The sequence below is a fragment of the Pecten maximus genome, chromosome 1, assembly GCF_902652985.1.
Source record: "Pecten maximus chromosome 1, xPecMax1.1, whole genome shotgun sequence".
NCBI lineage: Eukaryota > Metazoa > Mollusca > Bivalvia > Pectinida > Pectinidae > Pecten > Pecten maximus.
The window spans coordinates 3,102,272-3,120,802 of NC_047015.1; the positions used below are offsets into that span (position 1 = coordinate 3,102,272).

Consider the following 18,531-nt stretch of genomic DNA (forward strand, 5'->3'; position numbering starts at 1 on the left):
ACACTTAGATTATTCACAAAGAAATCTAGCAGGCAGATATTTTTAAGCAATTGTTGTCAGTCATATATTTTATAAAGTGGGATAAAATCATCTTCAATGATGTACATGTATAGAGGAAATACAATCTCCTCACTAAACAGGGCCTATATATCTATATACAATCTCCTCACTAAACAGGGCCTTATTTTCACATGTAAGTTAACATTGATTACAATAATAAATCTTCCTCTACCATACAGATTATATAAATCTCCCTCTACCATACAGATAATATAAATCTTCCTCTACCATACAGATTATATAAATCTCCCTCTACCATACAGATAATATAAATCTTCCTCTACCATACAGATTATATAAATCTTCCTCTACCATACAGATTATATAAATCTCCCTCTACCATACAGATAATATAAATCTTCCTCTACCATACAGATTATATAAATCTTCCTCTACCATACAGATAATATAAATCTCCCTCTACCATACAGATTATATAATCTCCCTCTACCATACAGATAATATAAATCTTCCTCTACCATACAGATTATATAAATCTTCCTCTACCATACAGATTATATAATCTCCCTCTACCATACAGATAATATAAATCTTCCTCTACCATACAGATAATATAAATCTTCCTCTACCATACAGATTATATAAATCTCCCTCTACCATACAGATAATATAAATCTTCCTCTACCATACAGATTATATAAATCTCCCTCTACCATACAGATATTATAAATCTCCCTCTACCATACAGATAATATAAATCTTCCTCTACCATACAGATTATATAAATCTCCCTCTACCATACAGATTATATAAATCTCCCTCTACCATACAGATAATATAAATCTCCCTCTACCATACAGATAATATAAATCTTCCTCTACCATACAGATAATATAAATCTCCCTCTACCATACAGATTATATAAATCTCCCTCTACCATACAGATTATATAAATCTCCCTCTACCATACAGATAATATAAATCTTCCTCTACCATACAGATTAATATAAATCTCCCTCTACCATACAGATTATATAAATCTCCCTCTACCATACAGATTATATAAATCTCCCTCTACCATACAGATTATATAAATCTCCCTCTACCATACAGATAATATAAATCTCCCTCTACCATACAGATTATATAAATCTCCCTCTACCATACAGATTATATAAATCTCCCTCTACCATACAGATATATAAATCTCCTCTACCATACAGATAATATCAAATCTCCCCTCTACATACAGATAATAACTCTCCCTCTACCATACAGATTATATAAATCTCCCTCTACCATACAGATAATATAAATCTCCCTCTACCATACAGATTATATAAATCTCCCTCTACCATACAGATTATATAAATCTCCCTCTACCATACAGATTATATAAATCTCCCTCTACCATACAGATTATATAAATCTCCCTCTACCATACAGATAATATAAATCTCCCTCTACCATACAGATTATATAATCTCCCTCTACCATACAGATTATATAAATCTTCCTCTACCATACAGATAATATAAATCTCCCTCTACCATACAGATTATATAAATCTCCCTCTACCATACAATATATAAATCTCCCTCCATACCATACAGATTATATAATCTCCCTCTACCATACAGATTATATAAATCTCCCTCTACCTACAGATTATATAAATCTCCCTCTACCATACAGATTATATAAATCTCCCTCTACCCATAAGAATATAATCTCCCTCTCCATACAGATTATATAATCTTTCGCCTCTACCTACGAGTAATATAAATCCCCCGCTACCAGACATATTATATAAATCTCCCCCTAACTACAGTTATATAAATCTCCCTCTACCATACATAATATAATCGCCCTCTACCATACTGATTATATAAGCTCCCTCTACCAGACAGATTATATAAATCTCCTCTACCATACAGATTATATAATCTCCCTCTACATACTGTTTGATCCCCACTGAGCTTCGGTCAGCCTCCACAATCAGGGCCAGACTGATTATTTGTACAATTCATTAACGGTACTGTACGTATTGACCACTGACCGTCAGCTGTGTTGTGTTCCAGCCTGTTTACCTGTAAAAGGTACTTGTTTAATGAGGTATTGATTGGAATATTTCACCAGAATACACACATCAACATCAAAAATGCCGACACTGCCCTTCAATACAAAATCATTACAACACTGCCCTCAGTATAAATCAGGATGATACTGCCCTTCAATATGAAATCAGACCCACACTGCCCTTCAATATGAATCAGGCCCACACTGCCCTTCAATATGAATCAGGCCCACACTGCCCTTCAGTATAAAATCTAGCCCACAAGGCCCTTTAGTATAAAATCTGGCCCACAATGCCCTTTAGTATAAAATCTGGTCCACAATGCCCTTTAGTATAAAATCTGGCCCACAATGCCCTTTAGTATAAAATCTGGCCCACAATGCCCTTCCTTATAAAATCTGGCCCACACTGCCCTTCCTTATAAAATCTGGCCCACAATGCCCTTTAGTATAAAATCTGGCCCACAATGCCCTTCCTTATAAAATCTGGCCCACAATGCCCTTCCTTATAAAATCTGGCCCACAATGCCCTTCCTTATAAAATCTGGCCCACACTGCCCTTCCTTATAAAATCTGGCCCACACTTAGATTATTCACAAAGAAATCTAGCTGGCAGATATTTTTAAGCGATTGTTGTCAGTCATATATTTTATAAAGTGGGATAAAATCATCTTCAAGGATGTATAGAGGAAATACAATCTCCTCACTAAACAGGCCTTATTTTCACATGTAAGTTAAACATTGATCACCATAAATCTTCCTCTACCATACAGATTATATAATCTCCCTCTACCATACAGATAATATAATCTCCCTCTACCATACAGATAATATGAACCAGAGGAATAATAATCCATTCTGAGGCTTCCTTTATAGACGTTCAAGAATCTTACCCAATAGTTAGAATTTTTGTATGGCACATATGTTGTGATGTTTTTTTGTTAACATTGTGATGTCATGTGACTACATTTATTTACATTACTGTATATTGCTCCTTTTCATTGTATTATGACGTTACCTGACAGTATCTTACTGTTCCACAGACATTGTCAGCAAATTTCTCATTTGGAATTGAAGCTCAGATGGTGATTATAAATCAGGCCCAATGAAAGTCGGTCTCGCTCCGAATATCACTCGAAATCGCAAGCATGGGCTTAATTAGATATAAGATGTACATATAAGCCTGTGGATTGACTTAGAATTCTGAAAAATGCTCACACAAAAATTGATTGACTAATCATAATTGTTTTACTTGGTGAAATATATATGAATTAGAATGGGAATATATAACTTGATTGTGGTTTGAAAACTCTGAAGGTATACATGCTAATAACAGTATGACAAATGTCCTGTTTAGTAGCTGTTCTGATCTGCCAGTTAAAAGTATAATCACAATATACACTAGAAATTTCACACCACAGCAGGAAATGCTTTCATTCTATAACTGGTGTTTACAAGGTCTGTAGATACCCTGTATTGACTGGAGACGAAATAATGACCCAACAAAATCCTGCAGACATGTTCCACCAAGGATGGAGAAATCAATCAGACATCACATGTTCCACCAAGGATGGAGAAATCAATCAGACAACATTGATTGGATTCGATTAAGTCAATAGGATCAAAGGAATTTCAGGTTGGCCATCCTGTCAGCAATCAAGGCTACTTTTCATCAACTGCAACATGTCAAAGGTCAAGGTTAACATTGTGTACTAACAAAAGACTCTAATACTACATTTCATGTTAAATATTACAGAAGCTAGGATGCTAAGATTTCATCAGGAAAATATTTTACCTGAAAGTTTCAGAATGTAACAACTGTTTACTCCATGCTGAAACCATATGTGTAGTTCAGCTTTTTACGTGTAGTTTAGTTTTTTTATGTCTCGTATCTTTTTTTTACGTGCAGCTATCATTAACATGTATGAGATTGGACAACAAAACTGAAGTGGAATCTAAGCACTTTGAGTGGAAATATGCAGAAGTTGTTTTCAGCTTGAACATCACTGATTGCATGGACTGAGAAAGAACCTAGTCCAGAAATAACTAACCGTGATCCATAGAGTGTCCATGACCAGTTGTCTATGTGGTCAGACATACCTCTAGGTTGTTAGAGGAACCTGGCTGGCTTCCTGTCCACAGGAGGATAATGACCAGTTGGCCATGTGGTCAGACATACCTCTAGGTTGTTAGAGGAACCTGGCTGGCTTCCTGTCCACAGGAGGATAATGACCAGTTGGCCATGTGGTCAGACATACCTCTAGGTTGTTAGAGGAACCTGGCTGGCTTCCTGTCCACAGGAGGATAATGACCAGTTGGCCATGTGGTCAGACATACCTCTAGGTTGTTAGAGGAACCTGGCTGGCTTCCTGTCCACAGGAGGATAATGACCAGTTGGCCATGTGGTCAGACATACCTCTAGGTTGTTAGAGGAACCTGGCTGGCTTCCTGTCCACAGGAGGATAATGAAGTGATGCAAGTCTGGTCTAATGAGCCACATTTACACACAAACCCAATCAAGGCTATGAACTAAATCTGTGCTTTATCAAACACAAGTACAGTTTGTTATCAAATCACACACAAATTGGCCACTACATTGTATTGATAATCCATCCAGACGGTTCCTTTTACTGACAATCTGTTTTACCTACTTTATCTTATGACATTTCTCAGTCACTGTCAAATACCTAAAAAAACAGCATTTTCAGACAAGAATTTAAAACCTTAAAATCTCATCATATACTAGCACGAATGTGTTAACCACCATATTGAGAACTGCAGCATGGCTGTGTTAACCACCATATTGAGAAATGTAGCATGGCTGTGTTAACCACCATATTGAGAACTGTAACTTGGCTGTGTTAACCACCATATTGAAAACTGTAGCTTGGCTGTGTTAACCACCATATTGAGAACTGTAGCTTGGCTGTGTTAACCACCATATGGAGAACTGTAACTTGGTTGTGTTAACTACCATATGGAGAACTGTAACTTGGTTGTGTTAACTACCATATGGAGAACTGTAGCTTGGCTGTGTTAACCACCATATGGAGAACTGTAGCTTGGCTGTGTTAACCACCATATGGAGAACTGTAGCTTGGCTGTGTTAACCACCATATGGAGAACTGTAGCTTGGCTGTGTTAACCACCATATGGAGAACTGTAGCTTGGATGTGTTAACCACCATATGGAGAACTGTAACTTGGCTGTGTTAACCACCATATGGAGAACTGTAGCTTGGATGTGTTAACCACCATATGGAGAACTGTAGCTTGGATGTGTTAACCACCATATGGAAAACTGTAGCTTGACTGTGTTAACCACCATATTGAGAACTGTAGCTTGGCTGTGTTAACCACCATATGGAGAACTGAAGCTTGGCTGTGTTAACCACCATATGGAGAAATGTAGTATATGGCTGTGTTAACCACCATATGGAGAACTGAAGCTTGGCTGTGTTAACCACCATATGGAGAACTGAAGCTTGGCTGTGTTAACCACCATATGGAGAACTGTAACTTGGCTGTGTTAACCACCATATGGAGAACTGTAACTTGGCTGTGTTAACCACCATACGGAGAACTGAAGCTTGGCTGTGTTAACCACCATATGGAGAACTGTAGCATGGATGTGTTAACTACCATATTGAGAACTGTAACTTGGCTGTGTTAACCACCATATTGAGAGTTGTAGCTTGGCTGTGTTAACCACCATATGGAGAACTGTAGTATATGGCTGTGTTAACCACCATATGGAGAACTTTAGTTTGGCTGTGTTAACCACCATATGGAGAACTTTAGTTTGGCTGTGTTAACCACCATATGGAGAAATGTAGTATATGGCTGTGTTAACCACCATATGGAGAACTGTAGCTTGGCTGTGTTAACCACCATATTGAGAATTGTAGCTTGGCTGTGTTAACCACTATATGGAGAACTGTAACTTGGCTTGTTAACCAATTTGGAAATGCTAGCTTGCTTTTCTACCTTGGAGAATGTTGCTAGCTTGTTCCACATATGCAACAGCTGACTTTTGAACAACAATTAAACATAGCCACCAAAAGATAACGTAGTGAGAGATAAACCACATACTTGAGAAGTGTACTTTGTTGTCTGTAACCACATATATTGAATACTTTGTGGTTTAACCACCATTGAAATAAAGCATCTTTTATCACTTGAAACTGAGCTTGGACTTTTATCACTATAAACTGTAGCTTTATTTGAATTCATTAAAGAACGTATTGCTGTGTTCACACACATTGAACTGTAGCTTGATGATTGTTACCTTTGGAACTGAGCTTCTGTGTTAACCAACCATATGAAACTGTAAGCTTGCTGTTTAATCATATGAAACGTAAAATTGTAGTTAACCACTCATATGGAACTAAGATTCTGTTCTTTTTCTACCTTGAGAATGTTTGCTACCTTTTCCTGTCATGCCAACAGCTGACACTTTTTGAGACAAACATCAAAGCAAGCCACCAGAGTATAAGAAGTGAGAGATACAATGACTTAGAATTTGACTATGTTTTCGTCTGTATACAAAACTTATTTGACATCATCCTGTGTACAGGGTATTCAATACACCTTAAAACAGACATCCTTTATATCACTAAACAATGAGGTCTGGACTTTAAATATCTACTACTCAAATTATAATTTCATTTGAATTTATTTAAAACCGAATTTATTACTGAAATTTGCATCAACACATTGATTTTAGTCGATTAGAATTGTTTTTCTTTGAAGTGAGATCTTTTACCACAGGCCTATCATCAAAAGTGTAAATTTCTCTTTATCAATTAAACATGCAGTAAAATTAGTACACTTTCCTCTCCTCAAGATTGCTGATATAAATACACTACATTTAAGGAATGGGCAATCTTCCTTTTGTAGTCAATGATCTCTGTATAGAAATCCTGCTTTCTTCTAAATCCTTTTACTGGTATACATATAGGTGTTACGTACAAGTGTAACATAAATATACTTGCATAAGGAGAAAAAAATGAAAATATTAATTTTAGGCAATTAATTTCTACACTAGAAATAGGCCGACTACATAATATCCTGTGAATATGACACTGCCATGGGCCGATCTGATTTAAACGATTCCTTATATTTAAACGATTAGAAAACAACATTTAAATGTCTCTATTATAGAGGACAGAAGCTTTTGAATTAACCACAAAAAAAGGTAAAGTACATCACCACCAATACCTGTGTTCAACTTACCGGAAGTCTGAAATACAATACAAGTAATTACAGTTAATCTCAGACCAGATCTGGAATGGTAGTTACATGAAATATAATATTCAATCTGCAGGGCTGGGGATCACCGTTACTCAGGTGATCACTAGAATATATAGGGATAATACATTGACTGTACACTCTACATACATACTCGCAGAAATATTACAGGTAAAATAAATAAAATAAATCGTGATCAGGAGAAACAAATGCCTCTAATATTGTACTAATAGCTGAGCCACATGTATACAGCTGATAGCTATACAGATAGGATTGGGCATCAGCCAGAGAGCTGGGTGGTGGCTACAGTGTGAGTGACAGGTGTAATGTAGTGTGTTACAGAAGTTCAATACTGACGAGGAGGGACCAGAGGTACGGCCCTAACGATCAGGTACAACAATGATGTGACAATCATACCTGTATTCTACACATGTAAACAACTGGAATACTGTACCAAGGTATACAACAGGAAAACCGTATCAAAGTGATACACAGTCTGATGTCAGCAAAGAAGCAGAAATCTCACGTAGATATCTGGAACTTGTCAAAGATGTATGGAATGTTTAGGCAAATTGGTTAAATACATGTAGATGAAGGTGTGTTGTGGTTTTGGTGGAATATGATATTGAGGGTGAAACTAAAGGAGACTTTGGCCTCATTCAGCATCATGTAGCACCTTGGGTACTAACATTTCTGTGGACTATATATACAGGTAAGGAACTGGGTCGATGATTTTACAGGTGGTAAACAGCTACAGGTACGGTATGCAACAAAGCATGTAGAAAATTTGTATTAGGTCTCGGTGGAATGTTAATGCATACACATAACATTTATCACAAAGACATCCACTCATATATAACTACTGTAGGAAACTGTAGAAAGCATGAATCATACATATAAAGAGGATGACACATGTGCACCTGAACAACACATGTGTAACGACACACGTGTACCTGAACGACACACGTGTACCTGAACAATACATATGTACCTAAACAGAAGAAAAAAGTCATTAGGATATAACCTCTTCTAAGACAATGTCAAATAGATGTGTTTTGGTATGGTTGTGCAATACGAGACTACTTTTCCATAAAGCAATTTCTAGGTTTCTCATTATGTAATAGGGACAACAAAGGTCGACTTTTCTACATATCCATTTCCACAAAAAATCCACATGAAAGATTTCTATGTTCAAAATATAGTGTTAATATCCTTAGCAACCCGAACAACAGGTGTGCAGACTGCTGTGTGATAGGTGTAGTAACACCTGATAGTTTACACCTACCACACACAGCACTATATACCTGTACTGCTTCATGATTAACATCATACCTCCTGGTGGGTGGGTTGGTAAATCACTTAAACACAGAAATCTCATTTTTGATATCAAAGGAAATAAAAAAAATTGAGATTTTATCCAGATACATCAACTTCAGATAGTGTGACCCTAAAAGATGGGTGTTTTAACAAAGATAGCCAGGTAAACTCTATACATTACATAAGTACTGACACGACTACAAGTCTTATCAAGCTAACACCTGCTTATCACACATCAATGGACCATTGTCCGTGTATTTCCTAATAACGAAATATGAATATTACGCGGCCTTACATTCACCAAATACACTAACATCAAACACCCAAAATATAATTTAAAGCAAACACTTTAATTCATTTTCTGCCGCTATGCCTATAAGAAATAGCTTGCAGAGTTAAAAGGAAGTCTTTTCAAAATGAATTTTGGCAGAGTAACTAATTGAAAAACTTGGAACTGTTTGTGTAGGCCAACGTTGTGTAAGCCTGGACAGTACTATGGATTGGGACAATATGAGTGGGTTGATAACTATCTACTTGACTAATCTATAGCAGAAGGCTTTCAATGTCTCATGGCAAAACTATACAGTCCATTGATTTTTATCATTGGTAGTTTCTTCAAAAGATACTACTATACTCAACAATGTTTACCTGGAAAATCAATTGTAAAGTAAAGAGATATTGTCAATTTTTTCTCTTGTACCTAGCAACACTAAAAAATAATGAAATTTTGCTCCAACCTTGTTAGACTTAATTAAAAAACGAAATTATCACAGTGATTGGCTGGATAAGTTTGCAACTACTGTCGTATAATATATACAGTTGTTCTAATATATATAACTACTGTCGTATAATATATACAGTTGTTCTGATATATATAACTACTGTCGTATAATATATACAGTTGTTCTGATATACATAATAAGTTGTATATAACTACTGTCGTATAATATATACAGTTGTTCTGATATATATAACTACTGTCGTATAATATATACAGTTGTTCTAATATATATAACTACTGTCTTATAATATATACAGTTGTTCTAATATATATAACTACTGTCGTATAATATATACAGTTGTTCTGATATATATAACTACTGTCGTATAATATATACAGTTCTAATATATATAACTACTGTCGTATAATATATACAGTTGTTCCTATATATATATAACTAATGTCGTATAATATATACAGTTGTTCCTATATTTATAACTACTGTCGTATAATATATACAGTTGTTCCTATATATATAACTACTGTCGTATAATTATATACAGTTGTTCTAATATATATAACTACTGTTGTATAATATATACAGTTGTTCTAATATATATAACTACTATCGTATAATATATACAGTTGTTCCGATATATATAACTACTGTCGTATAATATATACAGTTGCTCTGATATATATCACTACTGTCGTATAATATATACAGTTGTTCCTATATATAAACTATTGTACAGTTGTTCTAATATATATAACTATTATCGTATAATATATACAGTTGTTTTGATATATATAACTACTGTCGTATAATATATACAGTTGTTCTGATATATATAACTACTGTTGTATAATATATACAGTTGTTCTAGTATATATAACTACTGTTGTATAATATATACAGTTGTTCTAATATATATAACTACTGTCGTATAATATATACAGTTGTTCCTATATATAAACTACTGTCGTATAATATATACAGTTGTTCTAATATATATAACTACTGTCGTATAATATATACAGTTGTTCCAATATAAATAACACACCAATTTCCACATGTATACAATATACAAATATTCCAATACATGGGTTATAAAAGTTTTCAATATAAAAAGTTCTAATGTATATCATATATTACGGAAATTCCATTGAGTAAAGAAATTATAATTTGTATGATGTATATCACTATTTATCAAAATTCTGCTGTTTATAGAGATGATAATTTTTCTCATGTATATATCAACACTTTATAGAAACTACACTGTATAAAGAGATAACAATTAATCTATACATATCATCACACTTTATAGAAATATTATTTCCATTGTATATAGAAATCACGCTGGAAATGTAGAGATTGTAATTTTCCAAAAACTGTATGCTAGTAAAAAGAAAATTTTATAATCAATGCAAAGCTTTTCCTTTATTGTTATATTTATAGAAATAACAAGAACTACACAAAATTGTGTAATATATCATCAGCACACAAGGAAGTATCAAAATCATACAAGGCACAACAATATTATATAATGTTTGGATCAGCTTTTACAAAGTTAAACCTCACTTTTCCTGAGTGAGTCACAGGTGGCCAGAAAGAAATTTGGATCTGGCTCAAAATCATGTTAATATGCTGGTAATTGATGATATATAATATCAGTAATTTTAGAAGCCTTCAATTTATTTTTTCTTTCTTTTAGAGTAAAAAATATGACATGGAAACAATTTAGGGCCAAAATTCTCAGGACTGTTACTGGCAGATATATTGATTTTCAGACTTGGCTCAAAACCAAACTTGAGTGTGTAATTGATACCGAAGTGTCTGTAGAATATTTCATAAAAGTTAAAGAATTCATATGCGAGATGGCCATGCACTATCAGCTACAGGTATATTAAAATTCTGACCTTACTCAAAATTAAGTTTAGATTGGTACTTACAGGATTAGTTTTATTAAGATAATGTTTTTTACTATCAGGTTCAGTTTCATTAAAATAATTTTTTCTACTATCTAAGAGTTTTCACATGGAAATCAGTTTGACAGCCTCATGAAATCCAAAATGGAATATTGTGGCCATTTTGAATTTGACTTACATGTATAAAACTGGAGGTGGGAATTGATAATATAAATTACTGTAGAGAATTCATGCAAATTCAAAGTAAATGTCTTCCATGTTTTTTCTACAGGAAGGTCCTTGTAAATCAATATAGTCACAAATAAAAAAAATCAAATTTCTATTTTCCGAAATGTACAACAGTGTAGGTTACAGTAACACAGTGATTAAAACATCTAATGTACAAGATGGCAGATTTGATCACTTGGGGGAGGGGGACTGAACAGATATAATGACTGGGTAGATGTTTACAACAATTTTCTCCACTTTTTTCTTATAAAATGCTTATCTGGGCCACAGATTATATGTGCACTCTGTGTGACAAAGACAGATTAAAAGTAAAAAAAATAAAACAACATAAAATCTATCAAAAGACTTCCCCTAATATTCATTCTGAAATTAACCTAGAATGTAAATAAGTATCAATACATCCCATGTTTTATGTCACATTGATAATATCCAACAAAAAATAAAATAATAATAAATGAATTTGACAAAGAATGTTATAGTACTAAATAAAATAATAATAATAATAAATGAATTTGACAAAGAATGTTATATTAGTGAAGGATTATATATACAGATGTTAAGGACATGTAAATTGATGGGCTGTATCGCTGTATTTGGTCCACAGTGATGTTATTCTAGTTTGCTGACATACCAGACGTCCTAGGGGATGACAACTGTGGGGTCACAAAGCTGTCCCCAACACTTCCTATATTTACTGAAATTTCAACATTAACAACACATTGAAATGCACATGGAATTTTAAGCATTTTAGCCGTGTATTCTAAACACAAATATTTACATTTAATGATGTTAAAGTTTAAAACCTATTTTAGATCAGTGTTTTAATACACAGTAACCTGTCAATTATTTCGTCTGTTGATGGAACACTATTTATAGAAAATACCAGAAAAAAATAATGAAAAAGTGTATGAGTTATGATGCCCTTAATAACTACTGTCTGAAGTCGAGGTGAAAATAGGTCACAGTGACCTTTATTTAACTCCACCATCCAAGGTAAAAATAGGTCAAATTGACCTTTGTTTAACTCCACCATCCAAGGTAAAAATAGGTCACGTACAGCAACCTTTATTTAACTCCACCATCCAAGGTAAAAATAGGTCACAGTGACCTTTATTTAACTCCACCATCCAAGGTAATAATAGGTCAAATTGACTTTTGTTTAACTCCAACATCCAAGGTAATAATAGGTCAAATTGACCTTTGTTTATCTCCACCATCCAAGAATGTCCATGTAATTAGTAACTCCCCATAAACCTATATTGGACATAAAACAACTCTAGTCAAACTTTCTGACTTAAAGGTTACACTGATCTACAAATATTGGCATCCTTTATGTTACAAATGTCTCATCACTATATCCTACAACTCTGATCCCCTTCCAAATCTACAAATATTGAAAGTCTCATACCTAAGGGAAGTGTACAAACATGAACATTGTAAAAACATTTTAATGTACAAGATGTTGCTGTGTTCTTCAGGGCAATTCAGGTTACGACTGATCATAACTATTAATTATTTAGTAGTGTAACAAAGCCTGTTCTATATAGAAAACAGCGTGTTTGACCAGGCGTACATGAAATAGCATGTCTCAGGCTCATTTCTGAGATGAGGAAATGTATTCCATAATACTGAATTTGTTGATGTTTACCAAGAATTACAGACCTGTGTGTCCAGGGTCCCAGACTTCAATAGGTAACAACCTACTTTAAGGTACAGCACTGATGTGTTAAGTCTTTTATATCCAATGTTACTTTCTAAGTAAATATTGACCAAGCTATCAGCTTTAACAGTTAATTGCCTTATTGCTTCATAAGATTGTTGTATCATATCCCTAATGTTGATAGATCTATTTACTCAGGAGAGGAACAATCAGCTCCCTATTTGACTAACAGCCACATAACCTGTATACCCCCTGGGTGCCACTCTCAGGCCCATCACCTCACAATCCTGGTCACTCACCTTCAAATACACATCCAATATTTATAGTTACAATAAACATCAAACTTATTTAGGTGGCGAGTTCCCTGTTTATATATGTGTAGTCCTCAAACCCTGATTTATATATCATACTGATGGCTGTCACCACATCACAGGTTATTAATATACTCCTATATAATCATATAATCTCTGTAATGAGACCAAGTGTGAACACAACTGTTATCTAATACTTCCAATTCTAAATGTAACATACACAAACAGCATAACATAGAGTTGTCTCCCTTGTTAAGATAATTACTTCCCTTGTTTGGATATATATGGCTATCTTAAATAAATAACTCTTTACTGACTATTGATAACAATCAATGAAATAACTCAGTGTACATCTCAGCCAGCTGAATTGCATTACTTGTATATAATATCTGAAAGCTCTGCATAAAACTTGCCAAGCGACAAAGAATATCTCTTTGACGATCGCAAGTTCAAATTTGTTTTGATATTTGTGGAAAAGCCTATCAATGTTCAATATTAATATGATTTTATTATAGTCTACTTAAGCTGAAATTCAATTTATTTCACCAATAATAACTTTACTGTTATCTGTGGCCAATATCCCTGTCAGTGTACTTACTGTGCAATAACTTTACTGTTATCTGTGAATGTCAAAGAAATCTTACATAATACCTATTGGTTCTATTCAATAAGATTGCTCGTTATCTGGACCTGCTTGTGAAATCTTATGCAGCAGATTTAATTTCCCTCAATTCATTTTCGGTGTCCATCCTACCTGATCGTAAAGAATGGCATACTGATAAGGATACTGATAAAAACCTTAACCTTCAACAGCAAGTCACCTGGCGCGCCCCACACTACCACACAAAAATACAGGCTGCCATACTCTCACATGCAAATCGGTCCAGTTTATCTATGATTGTTGCTATTTACAAATGAAATTCTTTGATAAAACTGATATCATGCAGACATTTTCATTCAGGGTGTGTAAAAAATGATCAATCTTGTGTACAGAACTTCCAGTCTTTTTACACAGACAAACCTTCTGTACAGAAACTTCCAGTCTTTTTACACAGACAAACTTGATCTGTCAGTCCCAGCCCTATATTTTCTCTCTATCTAATTGGATTTCTTTTTACCTGCAAAATTTGCAATTCTAATGTGTACAGAAAAGTATAATAGAAATAGGTTTTTAATAGAATTAAAGAATATCTGCTCCAGAAACTTTATACATCGACCATTACACGTTCATGCAGCAATAGAAATTAGCCATTCTCGAGGACTTTTTTGTGCACCAGATTTTACAGCTAGAAATAAGAAATAATTACTGTACATCTGAAGTTTCACTCTCCTCCTCTACCTTGTAAATTACCTAGCTTCATGTAGCCTACAGTCAAGTGTTGCTATAATCAGGATCATTTAGAGGTGGTTTAACACCTGTCCTCTGTTAAAACCATTACCTGGTGGTGAGAGTTTGACCACTTTCATCCACCATTAAAGCTGATACAGACTTGTATAGACTTTAATTGGACTGTGTACTAGTGAGCTGGGATGTGAAATCCAGTGTTAAATCACCATTAGTGTGTCTATTGTACCTGTATATACCTGTAAATAGACAAGCCAATTAATAACAGTATGGTAGATGACAGAGCTAGTAAATCATGGGTGAGTGTATTTAATCCACCTACTCAGTAGTCGTAACTGTACATACAGCAACCAGCTCGTAATCAAACTTCACAATGGGCTACGTTTCTAAAAATACATCTATCTGGAAAACAAGAATAAAATACAATAGCAATTTCATTTGGTTTACTGTGATGAAAATTACAGATCAATTTTAAACAATTAATACAGATCTGTAATGTTCTTGTGACTAAACTGTCCTAACACTGGTCCTGCATCGTTACATCAATACTTTATATTGTTCACCTGACCTTACGTCATACAAATCTGATACATATTGGGTCCGGCCTACTGTTTGTTTGTATCTTCATGTCTATAAAATACCTATCCCATATACATAAACAGATAATTACCTATCAGAATGAATGTTGTTCTATCACTCATATTTATGATCACTATAACTTCAATATTTCCAGCCTTTTGTTGTGGCAAGCTGAAGGTATATATGCTGTTATATCACAATATTTAAATTGAAGAGAAAACAAAGAATATAACATCTATTTTCATGTAAATGACAAATGATATTCATGATGTTACATGTCATCGTCATTCATTGGGCTGTGATATCTGACATTCTTAGTACTGTAATGATATCTGACATCCATGGTACTGTAATGATATCTGACATTAATGGTACTGTAATGATATCTGACATCCATGATACTGTAATGATATCTGACATCCATGATACTGTAATGATATCTGACATTCATGGTACTGTAATGATATCTGACATCCATGGTACTGTTATGATATATGACATTCATGATACTGTAATGATATCTGACATCCATGGTACTGTAATGATATCTGACATCCATGGTACTGTAATGATATCTGACATCCATGGTACTGTAATGATATCTGACATCCATGGTACTGTTATGATATCTGACATTCATGGTACTGTAATGATATATGACATCCATGATACTGTAATGATATCTGACATCCATGGTACTGTAATGATATCTGACATCCATGGTACTGTAATGATATCTGACATCCATGGTACTGTAATGATATCTGACATCCATGATACTGTAATGATATCTAACATTCATGGTACTGTAATGATATCTGACATCCATGGTACTGTAATGATATCTGACATCCATGGTACTGTTATGATATCTGACATTCATGGTACTGTAATGATATATGACATTCATGGTACTGTAATGATATCTAACATTCATGGTACTGTAATGATATCTGACATTCATGGTACTGTAATGATATCTGACATTCATGATACTGTAATGATATCTGACATTCATGGTACTGTAATGATATCTGACATTCATGGTACTGTAATGATATCTGACATTCATGGTACTGTAATGATATCTGACATCCATGGTACTGTAATGATATCTGACATTCATGATACAGTAATGATATCTGACATTCATGGTACTGTAATGATATCTGACATTCATGGTACTGTAATGATATCTGACATTCATGATACAGTAATGATATCTAACATTCATGGTACTGTAATGATATCTGACATTCATGGTACTGTAATGATATCTGACATTCATGGTACTGTAATGATATCTGACATTCATGGTACTGTAATGATATCTGACATTCATGGTACTGTAATGATATCTGACATTCATGATACTCTAATGATATCTGACATTCATGGTACTGTAATGATATCTGACATTCATGGTACTGTAATGATATCTGACATTCATGATACAGTAATGATATCTAACATTCATGGTACTGTAATGATATCTGACATTCATGGTACTGTAATGATATCTGACATTCATGGTACTGTAATGATATCTGACATTCATGGTACTGTAATGATATCTGACATTCATGATACTGTAATGATATCTGACATTCATGATACAGTAATGATATCTGACATTCATGGTACTGTAATGATATCTGACATTCATGATACAGTAATGATATCTGACATTCATGGTACTGTAATGATATCTGACATTCATGGTACTGTAATGATATCTGACATCCATGGTACTGTAATGATATCTGACATTCATGGTACTGTAATGATATCTGACATTCATGGTACTGTAATGATATCTGACATTCATGGTACTGTAATGATATCTGACATTCATGGTACTGTAATGATATCTGACATTCATGGTACTCTAATGATGTCAGAAATCCATGGGGCAGTAATAATATCCAACATTCACAAATCTGTGATGGTACTGATCAGTATTCATGGTGGTGTGATGATACCCAACATGATCAAGATGTTGTGATGTATCATTTTCAAGCATTCTTTAGCTCGACAGTTACATGAATATTTATGAGGGAAAAAGCCATTATAGAAAATTAAGAAACATGATGAAAACTGGTGATAACATATTGTTAATATGTCTGGTTTGTATATCAGGGTGGAATGTTGGAGCCAGAGATAGGCTATACATTATAGATTGGTCACAGCAGGCTTATATCATATGTTCAAAGGGACACGCTCATCAAGGTCAGATCCCAATAGGGTACAAGGGTCACCCTTTAACTTGTGACACTACTGGGTATGTGAAGGAGATGTTTGGGGCTGCAGTCCCGCTGGTTACAGCACTGCCCTTTTAAGACTTGTCAATTTATTTAGAAGGTGACCTTAGGGGTAGACACTCACACACCATCTATTACAGGTAAGCATGCTCCCTGAAGCTTGGCTGAGAGGCAAAACACCATAAGTCAATATTATAAGGGCACATTTGAAGAATTACAAAAAATATTCCTTTCACATTATCAAATCTTCATCATATAAATTGATCACTTTGCTTTAGTCTAGTAGAACAGTGTATAATGACTAACACTGAAACAGAAAATTGAGTAATAGATTCAAAAACTAGAAAATGTATGTAAGACATGCCCCGGCTGCCAAACCTCAGCAGTTCCTGAGACTAGCTAGTTACATTACATCAGGACGGGAGATTAGCTAGTTACATTACATCAGGACGGGAGATTAGCTAGTTACATTACATCAGGACGGGAGATTAGCTAGTTACATTACATCAGGACGGGACAGGACTGATGCTTTCTTGGTCAGATGTCCATCCTCCAGCACCAAGAATCCTGATCGTTAAGGTCAGCTATGCCCTGGAAAACATGGACACTCAGACCGGCCTCCCGTCCTTACATCTTACTACCATTTCTATATATAAAAGTGACAGTGTAGTTTGAAAAACAGTAATTTAAAGCTCATATTTCTTACAACCAACAATAACCAATTTGGAAACAGATTTAGTCTGAGCCTGTCTTGAATGTTTTCCCAAGCCAGTTAAAACAATTTCTTACCAACCGAATGGGATCCATGTCCTCTCCTCATTTATTTCAATCAGA

At 34.5% G+C, this 18,531-nt stretch overlaps 2 protein-coding genes across 3 annotated transcripts in view; one reads left to right on the plus strand and one right to left on the minus strand.

Moving 5' to 3' along the window:
- Window positions 1–18,531, minus strand: part of LOC117322465 (U3 small nucleolar RNA-associated protein 6 homolog) — a 170,165-nt gene that overhangs the window by 81,551 nt on the left and 70,083 nt on the right. The window lies entirely within an intron of this gene.
- The window catches only part of LOC117322472, a 30,945-nt gene continuing 20,110 nt past the window's right edge, over window positions 7,697–18,531 (plus strand). The window contains exon 1 of one of the 2 annotated variants that reach the window (XM_033877461.1): window positions 7,697–7,804. The gene's annotated coding sequence lies outside the window, so the exon portion shown is untranslated. Of the gene's footprint in view, window positions 7,805–7,825; window positions 8,059–18,531 lie in introns of those variants that run through there. The other variant, XM_033877417.1, reaches the window with a different exon arrangement.